Source organism: Alligator sinensis, unplaced genomic scaffold, assembly GCF_000455745.1.
Source record: "Alligator sinensis unplaced genomic scaffold, ASM45574v1 scaffold599_1, whole genome shotgun sequence".
In the NCBI taxonomy this organism is placed as follows: Eukaryota; Metazoa; Chordata; order Crocodylia; family Alligatoridae; genus Alligator; species Alligator sinensis.
In genome coordinates, this window is record NW_005841968.1 from 806,362 (window position 1) to 827,900 (window position 21,539).

Consider the following 21,539-nt stretch of genomic DNA (forward strand, 5'->3'; position numbering starts at 1 on the left):
TCCTGAGTGATGCAGAGTAAAACATATAATGGGAGGTAACTCCAGCCATCCATGCTGAGGTCACCGGGCCTTTGTGTCAATGGAACAATTACATAAGGAGAAGCAATAAGATATCAGGGAAGATCTTTGAGCACATTGCAAGAAGAAATGGTGGCGGGGGCTACATTTTAACCAGCAAGTCTATACTGTGCCCTGTCTTCAAGACACATCTGTAGGGATACTAATATGACTGGTATGGCAGAAGGACCCCATTTGGTTCAGTTAGTGTTAAAAGCCTCACACAGTAATTGTGTCAGACATCTTAGATTACACATCTGACCCTCTAATTTACAATCCATTTGTTTAGACTGAGCAGGGAGGCGATGGGGAGGCAGAGGTCTCCATAAGAGCTAAATACATTCACAATGGGGTGAGCGCTCTTGTTCTCTGTGAAAGGTCCATGGGTGAATACACACAATCTGCTGCTGGCTGGCTAGCAGGCAAATGTAAACGCAGACAGCTGCAAGACGGACAGGAAAAAAGCTGCCTTACATATATACAGCAGCCTGTCTCTGCAGAACATGTCATTTGCCAGTCAGCTGGACTGGATATGGGGGATACAGAGACTGAGAGTACCTATGCAGTGCCCCATCCTTCCCTTCTTGGAGCATTCCTTTTCATGCCTGTAGAGAGGATAGATCGGCCTTCATGATTTGGTAGTGGTGGCAGAGTCTTCATCGACCTACTGAACTCTCACAGTACTTTTGCTATGAATACATAGTGGTAGAGCCTGACATTAAATTCTGCAGACACCGACATGCCCAATTACATACAGGGACTGGAATCCAGATTGTGCCTGGTGTATTGTAGGAGAAAAGGGAAGAACCAAAAGCTGTTACTGGATTTATCCAAGGGACACATTTTGGCTTACTTGGCAGATGCCATTCCCTGGACTACAGAGAACGTTAGCTTTTTTTTGTTTTTTCTTTTTAGATTGGACACATAAGTGAAAATCCAGATAGACAAAACCTTGGCTAAGATGATATAGTAGGGCTGGTCCTGCTTTGAGCAGGGGGTTGGACTAGATGTGACCTCCTGAGGTCCCCCCCACCCAACTCTAATTTTCTATCATTCTAGGTGGACATGCAGTGTCAGAGAGTGGCATTTTAAAGGGAAGGGCAATGTCTGTGTATCAAGTCATTTGACAGCAGATTCTTCATCTGCTTTAGTGTTCTCCTTCCAATCACCCTGTCCCACACACATTACAAAAAAAACCCACACCTACCATAAGTAATTAGGATGAGTGTACCCATCGAAATATGTATGCAGCTCCCATCACTATAGTATTTGAGCACACCACACTCATCATCTCTTTCCTCTCAACAGGACTGTGATGCAAGAAGGTAATATCCCACAGGTGAGACACAGGTCATATCCCACAGGTAGCTCAAATGACAAAGAGTTACACAAGCAATTTGCAGTGGAGCTGCGAAATGAACCCAAATCTCCTGAAGCCTGACAAATACTTTATCCACCAGACCATTTTCCCTTTCAGTGTGGTAGAACAGCTGGTGTTTGCAGCTCGCCATTTTATCTTCACAAGTAGTCAACCGGTTAAGAAAGAACATCCTCTTCATCCTTTTACAATATTTCTTCTCCTGCCTTCTTTAATGGGAGTCAGATTTAATAAGAACACTTAACAGCATCTACATGGCACTTCACACCTTTGAAGTGCTGTGCAAACATTCACTAATTGATCTTTGCTTCAAGGATTCTGTATGCCGACCATTTCTAAAGAACCAGTTTCAAGTAGCTAGCTCAGCTCCTTCCTCCCAGGTTGGTCCCTGTGAAAGGAAGACCCTAGGACAGTGGTTTTCAACCTTTTCAGACTCAAGGCAGACCTCTTTAGACTCAAGGCATGCCTCAGAAAATGCTAGCTCTTACCTTTCACTCATTTTTGGACTATGGAAAAATAATAAAGCAATTCTTCTGTGGCACAGACTTCAAAAAGACCACAACAGGTCTGAAGGCTTGGGCACTATGGATTCCTATTTGAAATCTCTGGATTTATCTTGTGAGCCATGCGTAGGTGTTTGCGCACCTAACAGTGCTAATATTGAGTGGCACCCCACAGCACCTTGGTTGGAAATCACTGCTCTAGGCATTATCACAATGTGAATAGTAAGAAAACCTTGCCCAAAGTAGTGCTGAAAAAGAAATGCTTTCAATTTTTGCAAAAGGGCCAAGTTAGAGTGTTTCAATATTTTTTGCCTGGCAACAAAAGCAGAGAAAATAACAGTTCCTGGCTATCACAGCACGTGACACAAAAGCCAGTTTTTCAGACATTTATATTCTTTGGAAAAACCAAACTTTTGAGCCATATAAGTCCATGGAAGTTTAAACCATTGAAATTGGGGAGGTCACGTCTGTCTGCACTCTCCACAGTAAATTCAGATCCTCACTCCCTTCCTCTCTGTGTTCAGCTGCACATTCCCTTTCCTCCCATCCCCCCCCGCTTCTGCCCTACCCACTGCTGCTGCTGTCCCCAGCCGCAGTGGGAGAGGTGGGGAGATCCAGAGTTGCTCTTGCCCTGCTCCAGCCAAGCTACATGTGAAGCCAGGTGCGGTCAGGAACAGTGCAGCAGTGGCAGCAGGAGGCAGGTTCCCTCCCCCTGTGCCCAAGCGGCAGGAATAAAGCGGGACTGGGCAGGGAGGAAGGACCCACACGTCTGCTGATGCTACTGTCCCTGGCTGAGCCCGGCTCTGCAGGGAGCGTAGCTGGAGCAGGCAGAAGCAGCTCCAGAGCTCCTCCTCTGTCCCTGGGACAGCTGGAGACAGCCATAGCGATGGGTAAGGGAGAAGGCGAAGGAAATGGAGGGGTAGGGATGTGCTACTAAGCATGAAGGGGAAGGGAGGTAGGGTTCTTACTTGCTTTGGGGGCTTATAAAAAGTCCCCAGCTGCTTCTTCTATGGCATGGTAGACTGAAAGAAGGGGGTATCTGCACTACTGCACCCCCCTGGATCTGCCCCTGTTGACATTGCCATTCAACCAGTCTAGCCTCAAAAGCCCCTCCATAATTTTTCTGAATTTGTCACCACCCTAGTTGAGAACCACTGCTCTAACATCACAGCTTACCCATTGTATCTCCAAGCTGCTAGAGTGATGCCACCAGGTGAAACTGTCCCAGAAGCCTCTGTTTCCAGGAGACACCTGCAGTGCTGGACTGGGAAATGGCTGCAGCAGAAGCAGGCACTTCCTGGCCCAGCGTGACAGCAACCTTGACAGGGTCTCATGGCACCTGGTTGAGAACCACTGTCCTAAGGAGTTGGTCTGTGGGGAAGGCAACACACTCACCTGTATGGTTTAGTGATGCGGTCTTGTCAATGGAAATGATGCAGTTTTCTTTAAGAGGAAATCCAGTCCTCAAAAGCCCACTTCCTTAGTAAAATTCCCAAAGGGAACAAAACAGCAGCAGTCAGAGCAAGGCCAAATTAACATGGAATAGGGAAGATCCACTAGCAATAAAGTTTCTTGGCCAGTAAGGGAGGAATACAAAATGTGGTTATTTATCAGTCTCTCCCCCAAGGCTGGGAACTATGATCCCAAATCCTCCAAAACCTCTGAACAGCGCTGGTATGAACTAGCAGACTCAGGCTCTCAGCCAACTCACTACTGAAGGATACTGTCTTCTTTCCAGCCTGCCTAACCCCTGAACACTTCTAAGCACGACAGTTCCCTCCATTAACAGCAAGCCTATATGAGGACAAAGGTGGTGGGAGGTTAATGGGAAAACGCATACAAGGGAGAGGTGATGGAATAGTCTCTCTCATGAGTATCAGACTCCATTGTGTACTGAAATGGAGAAGAAAAGCACCTCCTAGTAGCTGTTACTACAGAGCTATAGAGGCCGCTAACACAGCAACACCTTCAACTTTAAGGAGGGGTTCTCTCTGGATTACATTTTGGAGTCGAATGGCAGGTGCTTCCATCCAGCCTGTTTCGTGCTGGCATTTCTTCCCAAATTGCATTTAAATCCCACCCAGCATCTCTGTCAGCTCTGGAAATTTCTCCTCCCTTCCCTCTGCAGAGCTCAGGAACAGATTGCTTAATTGTCCCTGCATCAGCATTCTGCCTTGACTCTTTATTCAGGGGACATGGCTTTTATCTGGAAGACAATATATGCCTTTGGTGTTTAGCATAAAGTGCTACAAAAAGCAAATTATGTTGGGTCTGCCAATAACAGTCTAGATGTGAATAAGCAGCCTTGAATTCATTCCTTCCGCTTGGAGCTAGTAAGCACTAGAGAATATGGTGGTGGTAGGTTTGTATGATGCTGCTGGATAGAGGATTTTGTCCTTTGGCCCATATCTTGGAGAGCTTAGATCAGATCCCCAGTTCCTTTCTCATGGAGATCACTGGTATTAACAAAGCAAGAAGCCTTTCCAAAACTTGGTCTCAGTCTCACTGGAGGATACAAAAATAGCAGGTGGGCTGTGGAGTGGAGGCATTTTACACAATGAAGCCTTCACTGTATTCTCTTGTGCAATTCAAGCTACATGAACTCCCATAAGCAAAGATAAATGGCTTGCATTGAGAAGACTGTGGAGAAGTGACCACGCTCATTTTATTCCTCGTGACCTCAGCAAGACAGATATCCAGATCTCCTGTGCTGAAATGAAAGAGCTATTATTGTGAGGCCTTCAGCAACAACACACTTGCCACCAAAAATGAATTCTTCAAGAAGCAGCGTTCAAACCCACAGGACATGCTGTCTTCACTGAAACACTTTTAAGAAAAATGGCTTTCCCCCAAGAGTGTCAATTAGGTATTAAATAGTTGCAGTCACAAATTGCCGAGGGTTGTTTTTTTTTCAATGAAAAATGAAATTTTAAAACTAGAAAAAAATTCAGATTTTCAAATAAAAATTTCAATTTAATTGGGAATTTTTAAAAATGTCAGTCATCCCTAAAATAGCCTTCTGATGAAAGCTAAGTTCATACAATTACAGATGAATAGACATTTAAGGCAGAAAGGATCTGGCCTGTGAAGAAATTTTATTTGGCCTGCCAAGCATGCCAAAAAGATGATACGGCCAGTAGGACTGTGCAAAATTTCACCTGCTGTTTCGTTTCGACACTGTTTCAACTAATTTCGAGCTTGAAATAGCACATTTGAAACAAAACAAAGTGCTTCAAAACAGCCTTGAAACATAACGAGGGCAGTCAAAACATTTTGAAAGTTGCAAAACATTTCGAGTTTCAAAGCAGCCCGGCTGAGTTCCCCTCCCCAGAGCTGCAATGGGGCTGGGGAAGACAACTCAGCCCAGCTGAGCTGAGTTGCCTTCCCCAGCCCAGCTGGGCTGAGTTGCCTTCCCCAGCCCAACCCTAGCTCTGGGGTGGGAAACTCAGCTGGGTTGAGTTGCCTTCCCCAGCCCAATGAATCACAGCACTGGGGAGGGGAACTGAGCCTGATTGCACAGCCCCCATAGCCCTCTTGGGGTTGCAGCCCCCGATCTGCCTCCCGGATGAGAGAAGCCGCATGCTGCTGCCTGGGACCAGCAGGCGCAGGTCCCAGGTGGCAGCACCCGGCTTCCCTCCCTCATCCAGCAGGCAGTTCGGGGGCCCACAGCCCCAAGAGGACTGGCACAGAGATCCCACAGCCCTCCCGGGGTTGTAGGCCCCCGATCTGCCTGCTGGATGAGAGAGGCTTTTTTGAGCTTCGCCATTATAGCCTATGGGCAAAACTCGAAACGGCATCACTGTTTCAACAAAACAAAAAGAAACAGCAGTTTTGAATCAAAATTAAATTAAATACGAAACGCTGTTCCATCGAAATGTCAAAACCCAAGTCGAAACAGAACGGTGCCATTTCGCACAGCCCTAATAGCCAGCTGAGCTTATACGGTATATCCTGGCACCAAAATTTGCCATCTAGTGACCAAATATCTAACAACAGCCACCTCTGGCCTACCTGAGGACAGAGCTCTGTTAATTTAGCCCACTGCTGGTGAAAGGTTGCCAATCCCTGAGCTAGGACATCACCCTCTAATCTGTTTGGTACACTGTAACGTCCACTGCCTTACCCTAGCTAAGTCTAAGAGTTTGAAAGGATGACGCCTTCCCTAGGGAGACTATTCCACAGTCTAGGATGGAAGTCTTTCCTCTAGTGTTGTCACTGAAACACTAGAAGTCGAAGGGCCAGTTCCACAAGAGAGAGAAAAAGAGAGCACCTTGGGTGCCTAAAACAAAACTTAATGAAAATCCAAAATGGTGATGTTAAAAAAAAAAAACCCAAAACTTAACATACCCCAGCAACCATCCTAAACCTGGGGGTACTTCAGCTCACCAAGCACCTCTCAGCTTCTCATTAATAGAGGTGGATTTACAAAGAAGCAAAAAGGCTCCAGATTCCCTTTACATTTCCTGGGATGCCTGAACTTGATGGCTACTTTGGATATATTTGGCATTACCATTAGCTTACAGGACCCAGAAAGCGAGCGCAAGTCTTCAGATTGCAGTGCTCTGGGAAATGAGCCTGACAGGATATGGCCAGCAAAAGAGTTGGTGGTGTGTGTCACCATTACGCCTCAGTACCCTAAGAGAGATTGGGGCCCTTTTACCAAAACATGTATAGGTACATTGTGAGCAAGTCCCTGCCATGGAGATCTTATGGTTTAAGTAAATACAAAGGAAGTTTATCACCACTTTACAGGCAGGGATCCAAGGCACCGAGCAATTAAGAGCCTGATCGAGCTCTCACTGAAATCATTGGAAAGGTGGCCATTGATCCAGTGATTACTGAAGTTGGACAGTATAGACTTAGACTCATAGAAGATCAGGGCTGGAAGGCACCTCAGGAGGTCATCTAGTCCAGCGTTTCTCAACCCGTGGATCGCAGGTCACAAGAATATATGAAAGGGTCACAAATAAACTTTAAAAATGGATTCTCCTTTAAAGGATAAAAATGTGGGAAACCGCAGCTTTCCCCTGGCAGGCTGTCAGAGTCCCAGCCTGCCCCCATGTCTGCTTGGGGCTCCCCATGCCCCACACACACTGGGGCAGGGTTGGGGGCAGGGGCAGTGGGTTAAAAGTGAGGGGCACCGGGTCAGGACTGGCCACCAGTGTTTGCAAATGGGCCCTGATACAAAAAAGGTTGAGAACCACTAATCCAGTCCAACCCCCTACTTAGAGCAGGACCATCCCCAACTAGACCATCCCAGCCAAGGCTTTATCTAGCCAGGTCTTGAAAACCTCTGAGGACTTGTCCAAGGTCATACAAAAAGTATGCAACAGATCTGGAAATCAATTCAGGCTTGCAGTGAATTAATCCAGACTGGAAAAGAGGACAGTGGACCTACTGATCACTTCAGCCCTTGCTTTTTGTTTTGGATGGTTACTTTTTTTAAATGCAACTTTCTCAGTTGCAAAAAAATTGGGGGTGGGCCGGGGGGGCAGCAGAAACAAAGGGTGTCTTGGGTCTTTCTGGACAGATAATTCCAAATTTGGGCTACAAACCAGGAAGTCTGTTCATCTAGTTATTCCCCAAACCTGTAACATGACAGTATGACTTACAACAACTGATCTGTCGCAAAATGCATCAGGAGACAAAAAAGCCAGTCACTCATTTGCCATCCCTTTTTTGTTACTGTTCTCTCACTACAATCAGATTATCCATGAGGATCTTTTGAGACGTGCCGCAGTGTAGCTCAGCACGAGGCCTCCTTAATCCAATACAGAAGTGTAGTGAAAATAGGTGAGGCCAGATGTTCAAGTGCTTCTACTTTGGCCACAGGGGAGTGAGCACGCTGAAGGGGTCAAGGGCAAGAAGGGTATTGGAAGAAAGGCCATCTAGCAATGGGCACAGCTTCCAGACAAAAGTCCCAGGGCTAAAAAACAAAACCAAACTGCTTGGAAACAAAATAATGAAGTCAAAGACCTCACAGAGCTTCTGCTGCACTTGAAGAGTGCTTCAGCCTGAAACAGTCATATTTAGATCTGACACAATAACACTATACATTTCAGGCTGATTGATTCATATCTCACAGGTGTTCCTTGCTGCATTCTTGTCTCCCTTCTCTCCCTCGTGGCAGCTTGTAAAATCCGGCACTCGAGACAGATGAAAAAGATCATTTCCGCGCATTCTCCTGAACGCCCGTAGGTCCCTACAGCACTTAGAAAGGAGCATGTTAATGCTTAATGCTCTAAGGAGGAAATCCAACTGCCATCCCTGCAGCCTGTTTTGATGGACTGGGCAAACATGATATTTTGGTGACAGGTAATTTTCATAGTGAACTGATTAATTCCAGAACACAGGAACAATGAGTTTCTTCAGCTGCTGAATAATGCATGCATGGCATTGCTACTGGTATCAGCAGGGCTCCTGGTTAGTGACAGCAGTTCACACCCATCCTATTTTAATAAGCCATTGCTGTTAAAGAAATCTATTTATGTTATTCATCTCCGACATCTGCGCAGACATAGCAGCTGAGGGGGCGAAGGGGAGGGGGAGATTGGGGTCAGGCCAATACACTTTCTTAAACACTTAGTTTTATTATTAATATACATTAAGCAAAGCGCAAGTTTATTTTAATCTCCTATCTACAATGGGGGAAGTAGAAGCACATGCTCAGCTACAGAGTGTAACAGGACAGGCAAAGGGCTGGAGCTGAGCTGTGCCAGGGCTCTGCTGGATAGAGCTATGGCTATGGGCCAGCCAGCTGGCTGTGGGACCACTTCTAGGCACTGCTGGCCCTTGGGGCCATCAAGACAGGAAAGGATCAGAGGGCAGCAGGGCTCTGGCCACCACCTGTCTGCTAGAGGCTGCAGTTTTACTGAGTCTGCCTCTCTCTAAAGCTGATCAAAGTAATTGACTCTGGCAAATCTCCTGATGCTCCTGTGGTGAGAAGGAGCCAGAGTAAGGCACAAAGAGTGATCTAGTGATGGAAATAAGAGATTGAAAAAAAAGTCCAGTTTGGTCACCCCAGCTATCCCCTTTCCAAGCAGGATTGTTCATCTTGATTACAAAGGAGTCTATTTTTGCAATGAGCAGCGGGCTAGAAATGGAGGGACCTGGGTTCAATTCCTGAACTCCAAGTTGCCTTGCATACGCATGGGCAAGTCACTGAGTGTCACGGTCTTCCAGAGGTTCCCTTTAGGCAGTAACTCAGCAGCCAAAATGTTCAGAAGCAATCAATCATACTGCATGGCAAACTCTTTTGGGAAAAACCTAACCTCAGCTGTGCATGCTGAGCACCCGAGGGGCTAGCTTTCATGCCTCTGTGCTGCAATTTCTTGTTAGAAGACTAGATAATACTTCTTCCCACATCAACCTCACTCAGAAGCTCTTCGCACAAGCACCGTGTCTTGTTCTAACATCTAGCACAATAAGGACTGATCTTAGTGGCACCATGAGGAATTACCATAATGCTAACAGTTTGAATGGCAAAAACAATGCTTCCACCTGCTGCATCATCTTGATTCCCTTAAACAATTTCATCTCCCTCCCCATATAATTCCTTCAGATATTGGTAGTTCATCCTCCCACTTCTCATCTGGAGAGGTAGGGATGTCTTCTACCATGATGATATGACGTGTGTGCCTGGAGTGTGGGGCTTGCTTCGGTTTTCCAACTTGTTGATACAACGGACTGCAGTATTGCCAACTCTCACGATTTTTAGCATTTTTCTTCTACACTTTGGGAATGTGAAAAACTTAGCTCTTGACAGACAGACAGACAGACAGACAGACAGACAGAGTGAGTGAGCTAAGTTTTCCATATTCCTGAAGCGTAGACTTTAAGAACAATGCCAAAAATCATGAGAGCTGGCAATACTGGGACTGTTACTGCAAGCATAGAGTTCAGGGCAGGTCTGATTAGCACTAAGAAGTCCAATCTTTGCCACTTTTCATTGCATCATTTCCCCTGGCTTTGCAGAAACCGCCTTGAAAATGTGACACCTTGGGATGTTGCAGTGCAAGGCAGCTGGTGGGAAGGGTTGCATCCACAGTTATAATGTGCAGCATGTTCTTACAGTCTCTTTGCAGGTCAGTAATGGAGGTAGGTTGAAAATCAGTAAGGAAACTAGCTCAGCTGTAAGGCCCTTTAAGGAACCTGACTGACATGACATAACATACTGAACCAATTTTCTTCTAACCAGCAGCCTTCACCTTTAGTCTGGGAACATGCATGAGATATTTCAGGCTGAGTTTGCTTGAGAAACTGGATCCAGGAGGAGGAAGATGGCAGCGGAGGCTTGCAAAGTCTCTTCTAAGCTCAGTTGGCTCCCAATTTCTCTCCCCCCCTACTCTACTATGAAACTTATTGAAGATGTCTCGTTCTCACTGTCACGTAATTAGGCATTGTGATGGGCATGGCACAGAAGTACCAGAAGAGGCACTCACTTACCTGAAGGGCTTCTGCTTCAGGACAAAGGAAGAATTATCCCTTTGTTAGAGCAAAAGATATTCTCCCACACTCCGCAGATCTCTTTTGTTCTTTTTCTGCTTGATACAGCCTCAGAAATACGTCTACTTGAAAATATGGGTCCTGCTTTTGTGACTGTATTTTAAAAGTCTTTGCAGGGAGGCTCACCCAGAAACACCTAAAAGGAGGACCTGATTTTCAGGCTAACTTTTGAAAGGGGATGAATTTCAGATATCTAAAGTCTAGAGGCTGTCACACAAGTTTCTGGGGAGCTCATCCCCACTAACTCTTTATAGATGGTTGGGGAGAGGGGTGCCAGGAGAAGCAGCAGCTATTTTGAGCACGGGGCCTCTAGGTAAATGCAGCTTGTGGAAGCATCACATTCAGCTCTAGTTTACTGGAGCAGATCAATACTAATTATCTTAGAGCTAAGGCTTTATGATAGGTCCTCTCCGAGCACTAATGGTGATGTTTTACTACTTCTCCCTTAAATTTAGACTATCAACCTTCATTACAAATGGGCAGAGCAAAAAAGTTCCTTTCAGGCAAATGAACAACGTGCCAGTTCGTACTGCTCTCAAATGTTCGAGCACAGCCAATGCATTTGAGAGCGCCAGTGGCCTCCAGCACAGGATGGTTCTCAAGATATATGACCTTCATGCCCACCTGGCATTTGGGGTTGGGAGTGGGTAGAAAGGGCGAGGATCTTGATTAGCAACCCACAGAGCCCTTCTTCCCCCACAACACCACTGACCCATTTGGCAGAGTTTTTGCTCCAAAATGTACAGCTTTTCTTTTAAAGCAAAATGCACTCATCTAGTCATCCCTGTGTGGTAAAAGTAACCTGGCAAACAGGAACATGTAACGTAGGCAGCACAAAGCAGAGACGTGGCAAGCAGTTTGTGCATTCAGGGCAACAGTGAGGACTGGGGCAGTGGCAGCAGCCAGACTGGTGGTAGTAACTGCGGAGGCCACCACCATTCAGACTCGGTGCTCAGGGCCACAAGGTCACTTGAAGAGCAAAAGGATTTCAATAACCATTTCTTGGTAGTGTCCTTAGGGGCTCTAAGGCAGAGAGAAAATAGGCCCGGAGGTGGGGGCGCTGCAGAGCGGAGCACACGCTATAGCTTCACACCACTGCCAGGGAGGGTCAATGCCAGACAGACGTAGCTGGGCTTAGTTAGAGGTTAAGGATCATGGGAGATCTGGGTTGTGTTCACTGTTGGGACGGAGGATTCCTGCACTTCCATGAACAGCACACTGCGCTTTAGTTTCTTGCATTTACATCTGAGATTATGACACTTCCTCCATCAGGCTCAGCCAGACACTAAGAGCATTTACACACATGCTCCGGGAATGGGTGGGGTAGCGAGGGGGCACTTTAATAGAGCAGCTCTGAGACCCGCTCTAATTAAAGCACCCGGAGCGTCTCATGTATCAGTGTCCCCACGCTTCAAAATGGCAGTGGGAGCGCTTTATCTAAAGCTCATTCAATGAGCGTTAGATGAAGCGCCCCACCGGCATTTTGAAGTGCGGGGATGCTGATACACGAGATGTAGGAGGCTGGTGGAGCACGATAATTGCCACGCTCCAGCAGACTCAACTAATCAAGAAAATTTTAAAGAATGGAGGCAGGTTTCTTGGTTCTGCCCAAACTGGGACAGAAATGTCATTTTCAGGTGTGGTTTTTTACCTTTTTTCAAAAAGCTAGAACTATGGACATTTCTAACCAACGCACTGTTTTGAAATGAAAAGTCAACGTGCTTTGTTTTTAAAATGATGAAGTTGGCTCCCACCCCCTCAATTTTTTTTTTTCAGCTGGAATACTTGGTAAATTCAGCCTGAATTTGCAAATATTTTTCAGATTGATCCCCAGCTACATTTGCTTGTGAACAAGTTATGGTTGAAAGGAATTTGCTTAAGGAAACCCCATGCTCTCCTGCAGAGGGGTTACACATACAGCTCACAAAGCCAAGTTCTCTGGCCTACCGGGTTCCCGGAAAGTCCACGTATTTGACAGTAGGGTGAGCACCGCAGCGGTTGCATTAAGCTCTGTGGTTCCTGAGCTGATACAGCAAGTCATCACTGAGTGACATTACCGTCACTCACCCCACCAGTGACTTTCTTGGTATGAAGCCCCACTGGGGACTTGTTTCAGCACTAGTGGGGTGAGCAATGGCAGCATTATGCCCCACTGCCCCTTGAGCAGACACAGCAGCTCAGGCACCCATGAAGGCTAAGGCCACCACCACCAACCACACAGCCGGAAGTGGGTCCATAGTCAGCCCACAAGGAGTCCTGTGACCCAGATCCAGCCCAAGGGAACAAATGAGTTTGACACCCCTGCTCTACTGCCTTTTATCCGTTTGGACTGCAGACTCCTTGGGGTAGAGACCAACTCCACACATGACAAGCCCTCTGCAAGGTTCAGCAGTCCAAACAGTCTGTAGAGTTCTGAGTACTATAGTACTAGATAGATAGATAGATAGATAGAGCTAGGCTTACTACTGCAACATCCCAAGGTGTCACATTTTCAAGGTGGTTTCTGCAAAGCCAGGGGAAACAATGCAACAAAGAGTGGCAAATATTGGACTTCCTAGTGCTAACCAGACCTGCCCTGAACGCTATGCTTGCAGTAACAGTCCCAGTATTGCCAACTCTCATGACTTTTGGCATTGTTCTTAAAGTCTACGTTTAGGGAATGTGAAAAATTTAGCTTGATCTATCTATCTGTTTATCTGTCTGCCTATCTAGCTAGCTAGTTAGCTATCAAAAAAGAAAGAGCTAAGTTTTTTTTGAAGAAGAGAATTTTTAGAGCACTGCAAAATATTTTGCAGCCTCAGAAGAGCATGTTATCAGCCAGCTAAGTTACTTTGAAAGGTAGCAGGCAGTCAACCCACTGACATGTGCCTGCAATCTTAACAAAAAGACGTGGGTGGGATTTACTACCGCCTATAACTTTCCTCCTAGACCTTGACTGCACGCAACATACTGCAAGTGAAGCAGAATTTCTCACAATAACAATTGTCCTCAACAAAAAACACCTTTAAAGATGCTGGGGCCGTATCCCGCTGTCGATCTTTCCCGAGCCTGAAGCAAAAGTATGCCAAAGCATTCTAAATTCAAATAGGCAAGACCTCCTCAGGTCACAACAATTCACAGCCAGTCAGCACAATGGCATGATTCAGCAAATCAAGTTTTATTAACCAACAACTTATTTTCAGATGGACATATGGGGCGCTGTCAATTCAGAAAACATTTATTGAATCCAGGTTTTGTATCATGCATGGCTACTGCAAGCCGGCCAGCTTGCATAAGCAGATATTTCAGAATAGGATATGAACTGCGAGAGCTCTGCCAGCTTCATGTATGCTTTGTAAGAAAAATAATTTGATTTCTCACCTTCACATACACACCCACACACGATACACACACTGATCCCCACACTGAAGTATTCTGTCCTTTTCAAACGTGTTGGGGCATTCCCAAGATTGCTGGCCCTTCCTTCCCTGAGGCTCAGAAAAATTTGGTTCCCTTTTATCCCTGGAGCAGGATAAGCACTGACAGAAGGACCACAAACATTTCCTCAAATTTTAGATGAGTTTTTTTCCATCCAGTCTCCAAAGCTGCCCAGGCACAATCTTGGTACCCAATTTTACTACCCCCAGATGTTCACAGAGCACCATTTGAGGCAGCAACCTTTTATGGCAACCCAGCATTTTAAATATCTATACCTATGTAAAACAATAAAAGAAGGAAATCTTGAGACTCGTGGATTTCACATGCAAAGCACTGAATATTAATAAGGTTCATGATTAATTCCTCGAGTAATTTTTTTTGTTTGTTTTCTTTTGTTGAACAAATGAATTCAAGGAAGTCACAATCTATCTAACACTCGCCTGCCTCGCCCGGCTGTGAGCATTAATGCATTAGTGTTGGCAAGCACTGAGGGGCATGATTTAAAATGCATGCACAAAGCGAAACATGTGCTCCAGCCTAACTAAAGACACCCGGGCTTAAGCAAGCACCTTGCAGAACCAGGGTGCAAGAGCTTTTAAGTGGAAAACTGTCTTTTACTTCTAAACGTATCTCCCTTCAACTCTGATTTTTCCAATTTTCACTGCATGCAGATGAGAGACGAGTGCAGCAGCTTCCTGGATTTTTTATCAGGCAAAATGAACCAAATTCCATCCTGATTTTGAGCTTTCAGGGGGTATTTTGCAATGAGTGCTTTCTAATTCCATCAACACTATAAAGCCACAGTCAGCAGTGTATAAGCATGCGGCTCTTCAGATGCTTGTGGATAATTCAGCTTGTTGTCAGTGCTTTTCGGAGGAGCAGAACGGTGCACTCATTTTCAGCTCACTTTGAGGAAACCCTTTCACAGGGCACCATATTGTGCCCGGCTGTGCAAAGGTACAGCCTGGGCCATCACCTTTAGATATGAGCCCCCTTGCTCTCCTGTAAGCCTTAAATTGCAAATTTCCCTCCTCGTGTTTGAGTGCATTCACTTAGAAAAAAAAGCATGTCACAATTGCCTCTCCCCATTAACTCAGCCTCCGGTTTTGCTTTCAGAAGCGCCAAGGAAACAATACGGTCCCATGTTTCCAAGGTTCTAATTTTCTATAGCATCCTTTGAAATCACTCTTAAGTTGAATCTAAGGTTAGCTCAATGACACAAGGGCAATAGCAAACTCAAATTGCTATGGCGCTTTTGTGTGAGGGAAGACAAAGTGGAAGATTTTTGCTATTGGAAACCATTTCACTGAAGAACCCAGCCTGAATTCCTATCGTCCTTCCATGCTTATTTTCTGAAGTTAAAATATAACCAAGTATTCCTCCCAGATGTCCCCTAATTTATGCTAAGGAGCCAGTATCACTAACCCTATGCATTCAAGAACTACGAGCTAGGCCCCACAAAAAATAGTGAGATTAGTTTAAAAATCCATGAGATTATAGCAGAAATAGATTTCTCTCTCTTAAGGGCTTTTGATCCATTAAAGTTACTCGTGGTCACATTGTCAAGCTTTTCCCCTGAAGCCAGAAGAACAAGATGCTTGTTATTTTTATAATGAAAACTGAGATTCTCATTTAGTTACTTAAGTCCTACAGCTGAAGCTGGGATTTTGAGAGGGAAAACACTAATTCTCACAATATTTGTTGAGATTATGGTATCATAAGGCAGACGGTCATTCGAAAGAAATACATTGATCCCTACAGTAGCCAGTAAGGTAATTCTCACTTATAGCCCAAAACAACCAAGTGCTACACGTATGCCATATTTACTGTCTCCTCACGAAGTGACCAAAGAGGGAAAGGAGTTATTCAGGACAATTCAATATGCCACTTCATCCACTTCCATAGGGTGCACAAATATAAGGAACAAGAAAAGTGTTGACTGAGAACTAGAAGAAACACAGGTCTGGAAGGGGCCTCCTGGACCATGGAGACAATTCTCCTGCATTTTCAGCAACTGCTACTCCAAAAAGGTCCACAAGATCATTTGCTCTAACCTCTGCTCCATGCCAGTGACAAGACGCCCTATGAAAAAAAGTCTGTTGCAACAGGCCACAGGAAAGAGCAGGGGGGACCAATACAGTGGTAGGGAGTTTGTTAGGTTAATGTATGGAGAAGACTACATCTCACACTACAAGTCGTCAGGCCTAGAAACACCCATGGTTCTAACATGCAGTCACTAGATGGCAGGGCACTCATCAGATCTGTTTACATCAAATTACAGAAAAACAGGTCTGGAAGGGACCTCAAGAGACATGGACAGATATTACACAGAAACCAGTTGAAGTGTTCAGAATCTGGTTTAAGCCTATAACAGAACAGATGTTCAGTGCACATAAACCAGTTTGAAAATGGCTGAAACCGGTTTGAGATAAACCTGGTTGAATGTAGTGTCAGACTTAACTGATTTGGCTCAAACCAGTTTATGCAATGTCTGTCCCAGATCCCTTCCTGGTTTAAGTTAAATGAGACTCCACCAGCATCCCAGTTGCTTTGCAACCTTGGGCAGGACTCTCTGCTCTCTGCTCCAGCCCAGCAGAACTGGTCCCTCCCCTTTGCTCCCTGGCTGCAGCTCCAGCAGAGACTGCAGGTACAGTGATGTCTCCCTGGCTTCCTCCTGCTCCTCCCTCCCCCTCACCACTCCCCCATCCCCCATGCCTTACGCAGACACCTCTCAGCATTAGCTAGCAGACCATGTGCTGGCTACGATCTGTGCTGTGGGAGACCGGACAAAGTCAGACAGGACTGTCTAGGCTTAGGGATTTTTGGAGCTAATCAACAGGTAGCTGGTAATGTCCATCCATTCCTTCCTTGGAAAAAGTTGTTTAAGAAATGCTTGAAATAATAAGAGAGGCTGTTGTTTTGTTTGATGGGCTGATAAATGCTGTTATGAACTCCCTGTGTAACTCCCTGCTGTGTAAGTCAATGCTCTGTTATCAACAGGAGGGGCACCTCTCCCTAATCAGAGGTGGGCATCTCTCCCTAATCAGAGCATCCTGCCAGGGCCTGGCCACACCCCCCCCCCTCAAATCAGCACTGTGAAAGGGAAGGGAGGGCTACTCTAGCATACCCACCCCCGGCTTCTAGCCTGAGTCACTACAAGCATATGCCTGCAGTTCAGAGGGAATGGCTGTGTGATTACAAACTGGTTTAGCCTAGCCAGGTTAAACTAGGTTAAAATTGAATCAATTCAGGCTCAGGTTTTTGAATGTCTGTCCCTAGCTCAGAGGTCCTCTCATCTGTTCCCTTGCTGAGTAAAGGGATCCTGGGCATTCAGTAGGCTGAAGGCCTATCATAGCAGAGAACACCAAGCTATCACCTTAACACTAGCAGCAGGGACCTAAACCATACAGCTTAACACCCCTGGCCACCTATTTTGGACCAAAACGGTCACTCACCAGCAGCTGCACATCTGGCATCTGTCTTGTGGCTGCTGAATAGACACAGAGTGCTGGGTCTGCAAGAGAAAAACAGTATTTCAGGAGACGGTATAGTGGCATGTCTGCACAAATGCTGCCTCACCATCCCACCTCAAGTGGGGGAGTGGGGAGTCCTGCAGACTGGAACAGCCCCTGCTGGGCCTCTTCCAATTAGGCCACATGAGAGCTCATAGGAGCAAGCGGGTGAAAGGCTGTGGAGTCAGCTGCAAATTAGCTTGGTGAAAACAAGAACTGCCAGCCTCATCCACAAGCTTGGACACAAGTCAAACTAGACTTGACTAGACAAACTTTCATTTGTCAGAGCAAGGTGGGAAACTATTTAACCGTTAAGAACATAGATGCATCCCCTCAGTTCCCCCTTTTCTAAGGAAAACATTGTGGGATTTTGGTCACAAGGAAAACCTCAAACCTTTGCCCCCACCCACTACTTAGGGATCTGGCTTTAAGACTGTTTCTGGAGAAGGCATTTCTAAGCCCCTTTCCTGGAGCTTCCCTGCCAGTCCCCTTGAACCCAAGTGGGGTCATTCCAGCCCACTGCTGGACAACATTACCAACTACTGGTTTAGGAAATTATTTTCATCTGTTTTTGGTGATTCTCTTACAATCTATAATACCTACATGCACAAGAGTCCTGGCATTTTAACCTGAAAATATAGTGGTCTTGACTTCTGTTCATTAGCTTCTCTACCTTGCTGACTCCATTTCACCCCACCAGTTCCCAGCTCATCTCTCTCCTCAAGGCCTCATGCAATCAAAAGAAAAACAGAAATGAGAAACAATCACTCTGCTTTCCAAGGGTGCATCAAGACCTGGGAAGTAAATGCACAAAGGGTGCCTTTACACTGCAGGCACAATACTCCAAGAGGCCTTGTGCTGCCTCATCCCTCCATTCTTGACTTTTATTGTTAACATGTTGCACATACACAAGGGGTCCAGTTCTGCAAACACGACTGCCAGTAACAAGGAGTGGTACTAGAGTCCATCTATTCAAAGAAGAAAGTGCAGTTCCTGGCAGTAAGTGGCCACAGGATTTAGACCTATGATTGTAAACTCCTTGGGGCTGAGTCCACATGGTGGCACTAAGACTACAGGAATTAGCCCCTTCAGATTACTCCCCCTAAGGCTAGCATGGCAAGGGCAATGGCAACCCCACCTTGCCTCTGTGTTGTAGTTGATCCCCTGGGTCAAAGCAGTGTCACTAGGGCTCAGGACTACCTTGGTCACTCTTCTCCTTGGTTGAAGTGGACTGAAACAGGGCAGGAAGTTCTGAAATCATCAACCAATGATGAGCAGAGGCTGGACACAGTGTGCTGCTTACCCAAGAATTCCTTTCTACTTTTAGCAGTACTGTCCCTGCTCCTCCTCATAACCCCTTTCCCCATCCAACCCCTTCCCCCCCAGGTTCTTCTGCAAAAGGAGGCAAGCCAGCACTGGATCTGTCACAGCAAAAGGGCAGCATGTGGCCCACAGAGCCCAGCATCTACTTCTCCCACTGCAGCATGGGGTTTGTGTGCCACTATCAAGGGGTGGGGGACTGCATGCCCCAGCAGTGCATCCCCACAGCACATGGACTGCATGGTGTGTGGCCCAGGGGCCAGACCCTCATGTCACATGTGGCCTCTGGGTGCAGCCAAGTTGGACAGCCTTGACTTGTAGGGCTCTGCTCCTGGCTAACCTGCTACTGATGCCTCCTACTGAGAGATTATGATTCCTAATTTAGAGAGCCTTACTTGCTGTTTTAACCATTGCAGCATGACATTCATTTGTCTCTTGAGAATGGGTTGTTCTGAGAAAAGCTGAAATTCACCTACTTTATTTTTTAGGCCTTCAGTCACTTCAGCATTCTTCCTTTTTTACCTTGCTATTAAAGACACAGCTTTTACTGAGCTTCCAGGAAAAACATGGTTTCTACCAAGATGAAAGTCTCCCCTCTAATTTAAAACAGTTGAGGGGGAGACAATTAGGTGAAGCGGCTGAGCTAATGCACAAACAGTTTGTAATTACAGGAGCAGGCCTGGCCAGCAGGAACTACCTGGGGAATATTCTTATTAAATAAAGCAGAATTCTGTCACCTTCTTAATCATGAAATATTGATGAAGCTGTAAGCAGCCCTTCTGAGGTTTTAGCCTTTGCCCTCTCCTTCTGTGTGTGTGTGTGTCCACAAAGAGAAGATGGGTTGGGGAGGGAGAGGAATGAAACCCAAAGCCCAGCAATGTATTCACAGCGTATATGCCAGTCTCAGGCACTGATGGGTTTTGCTGAGTTTGCACAGGTGGACAGGTTGCACAAAGGAAAAACAAAGATTTTCCCACCATCCAAAGCCATGAGGGGCATTTGGATGGATCAGAAACAGCAGAAGAATGGTTAAGTACAGACAGGTAAGTCAGAGCTGCATTGGAGTGACTGTCATCTTAGATCACATGTCCTCACTTCCATTGTGCCATGAGTGGAGGTGCATCATGAAGCATGTCTGGCCCGCACATTCCCACTCTCACAGCACCAGATCCCAAATGTGAGGCAAAGTAGCCACCGTACAGAGGCCCTTAGCACAAAGATCAGCCCTGTTCACAGCCTCTCAGCCATGTTTATTGGCATGTGCTCAGCCCTGCTGCACTGCTTCATTTCTGGGAGCAGGTAAAAATGGAGTGAGGTGAGCTTGCTTCATGGCAGTGCTTGTGGGCACAGCATGGGGGCAGCGTAGATGTGTCCACAGATTCCTGGACAGAGGGCCAGATTCTGATTCCTTTGGTAGTGTTGAAGGCTAGGGACAGACATTCAAAAAGCCTGAGCCTGAATTGATTAAACCTTTGCAGGTTAGTCTAACCTAACTAGGTTGACCAGCTAGAAATTTGACAGACATTCTCTCTGGACTGAGGAAATCCAGGCATGTGCCTGCAGTGGCTCAAACTAGAAGCCAGGAGGCACTAGAGCAGCCCTCCCTTCTCTTGCACAGAGTTGAGCTGAGGGGAGCGTGGCCAGGCCCCTGCAGGACTTTCTCATCAGGGAGGTCTGCCTGCACCATCCCAGGCTTTTCCCTGCTGGCTGCTCAAGGGGCGGGAGAATAGACAGCCCCCAGACCCTTGCTAGCACTCTGAGGCAAGGGGGAGGGGGGTGTGCAGTGCATGCATCTATTGATGATACAAAGCTTTTCAATCTCCCTCCCTACTTGTCAGACTGTCTGCAGCAAACTGATAGGCGAGCAAGGTAGCCCAGAGCTGGTAAGAGTCTTTATCACCCAATTAGCAAAACAGCCTCTCTCATATTACTTCAAACTCTTCTTAAAAAGCTTCCGGGGGTGACCTGTTGATTAGCTCCAACAGCCCTGTTCTGTCTTCCTGCCTGTCCCAATGAAATTGGAGACACACACACACAGACACTTCTCAGCATTAGCTAGCACATCACACGCCTAGGGTCTGAAAATGGCTGAAACCGGTTTGAGATAAACCTGGTTGAATGTAGTGTCAGACTTAACTGATTTGGCTCAAACCAGTTTATGCAATGTCTGTCCCAGATCCCTTCCTGGTTTAAGTTAAATGAGACTCCACCAGCATCCCAGTTGCTTTGCAACCTTGGGCAGGACTCTCTGCTCTCTGCTCCAGCCCAGCAGAACTGGTCCCTCCCCTTTGCTCCCTGGCTGCAGCTCCAGCAGAGACTGCAGGTACAGTGATGTCTCCCTGGCTTCCTCCTGCTCCTCCCTCCCCCTCACCACTCCCCCATCCCCCATGCCTTACGCAGACACCTCTCAGCATTAGCTAGCAGACCATGTGCTGGCTACGATCTGTGCTGTGGGAGACCGGACAAAGTCAGACAGGACTGTCTAGGCTTAGGGATTTTTGGAGCTAATCAACAGGTAGCTGGTAATGTCCATCCATTCCTTCCTTGGAAAAAGTTGTTTAAGAAATGCTTGAAATAATAAGAGAGGCTGTTGTTTTGTTTGATGGGCTGATAAATGCTGTTATGAACTCCCTGTGTAACTCCCTGCTGTGTAAGTCAATGCTCTGTTATCAACAGGAGGGGCACCTCTCCCTAATCAGAGGTGGGCATCTCTCCCTAATCAGAGCATCCTGCCAGGGCCTGGCCACACCCCCCCCCCTCAAATCAGCACTGTGAAAGGGAAGGGAGGGCTACTCTAGCATACCCACCCCCGGCTTCTAGCCTGAGTCACTACAAGCATATGCCTGC

At 46.4% G+C, this 21,539-nt stretch overlaps 1 long non-coding RNA gene across 1 annotated transcript in view; it reads right to left on the reverse strand.

Annotated features, from left to right (window-relative positions):
• Positions 1–17,377, reverse strand: part of LOC112549794 — a 101,350-nt gene extending 83,973 nt beyond the window's left edge. Inside the window, exon 1 of the long non-coding RNA XR_003093312.1 lies at positions 17,316–17,377. This is a non-coding gene — a long non-coding RNA (uncharacterized LOC112549794). The remainder of the gene's footprint in view (positions 1–17,315) is intronic.
• Between the last annotated feature and the right edge of the window lie 4,162 nt (positions 17,378–21,539).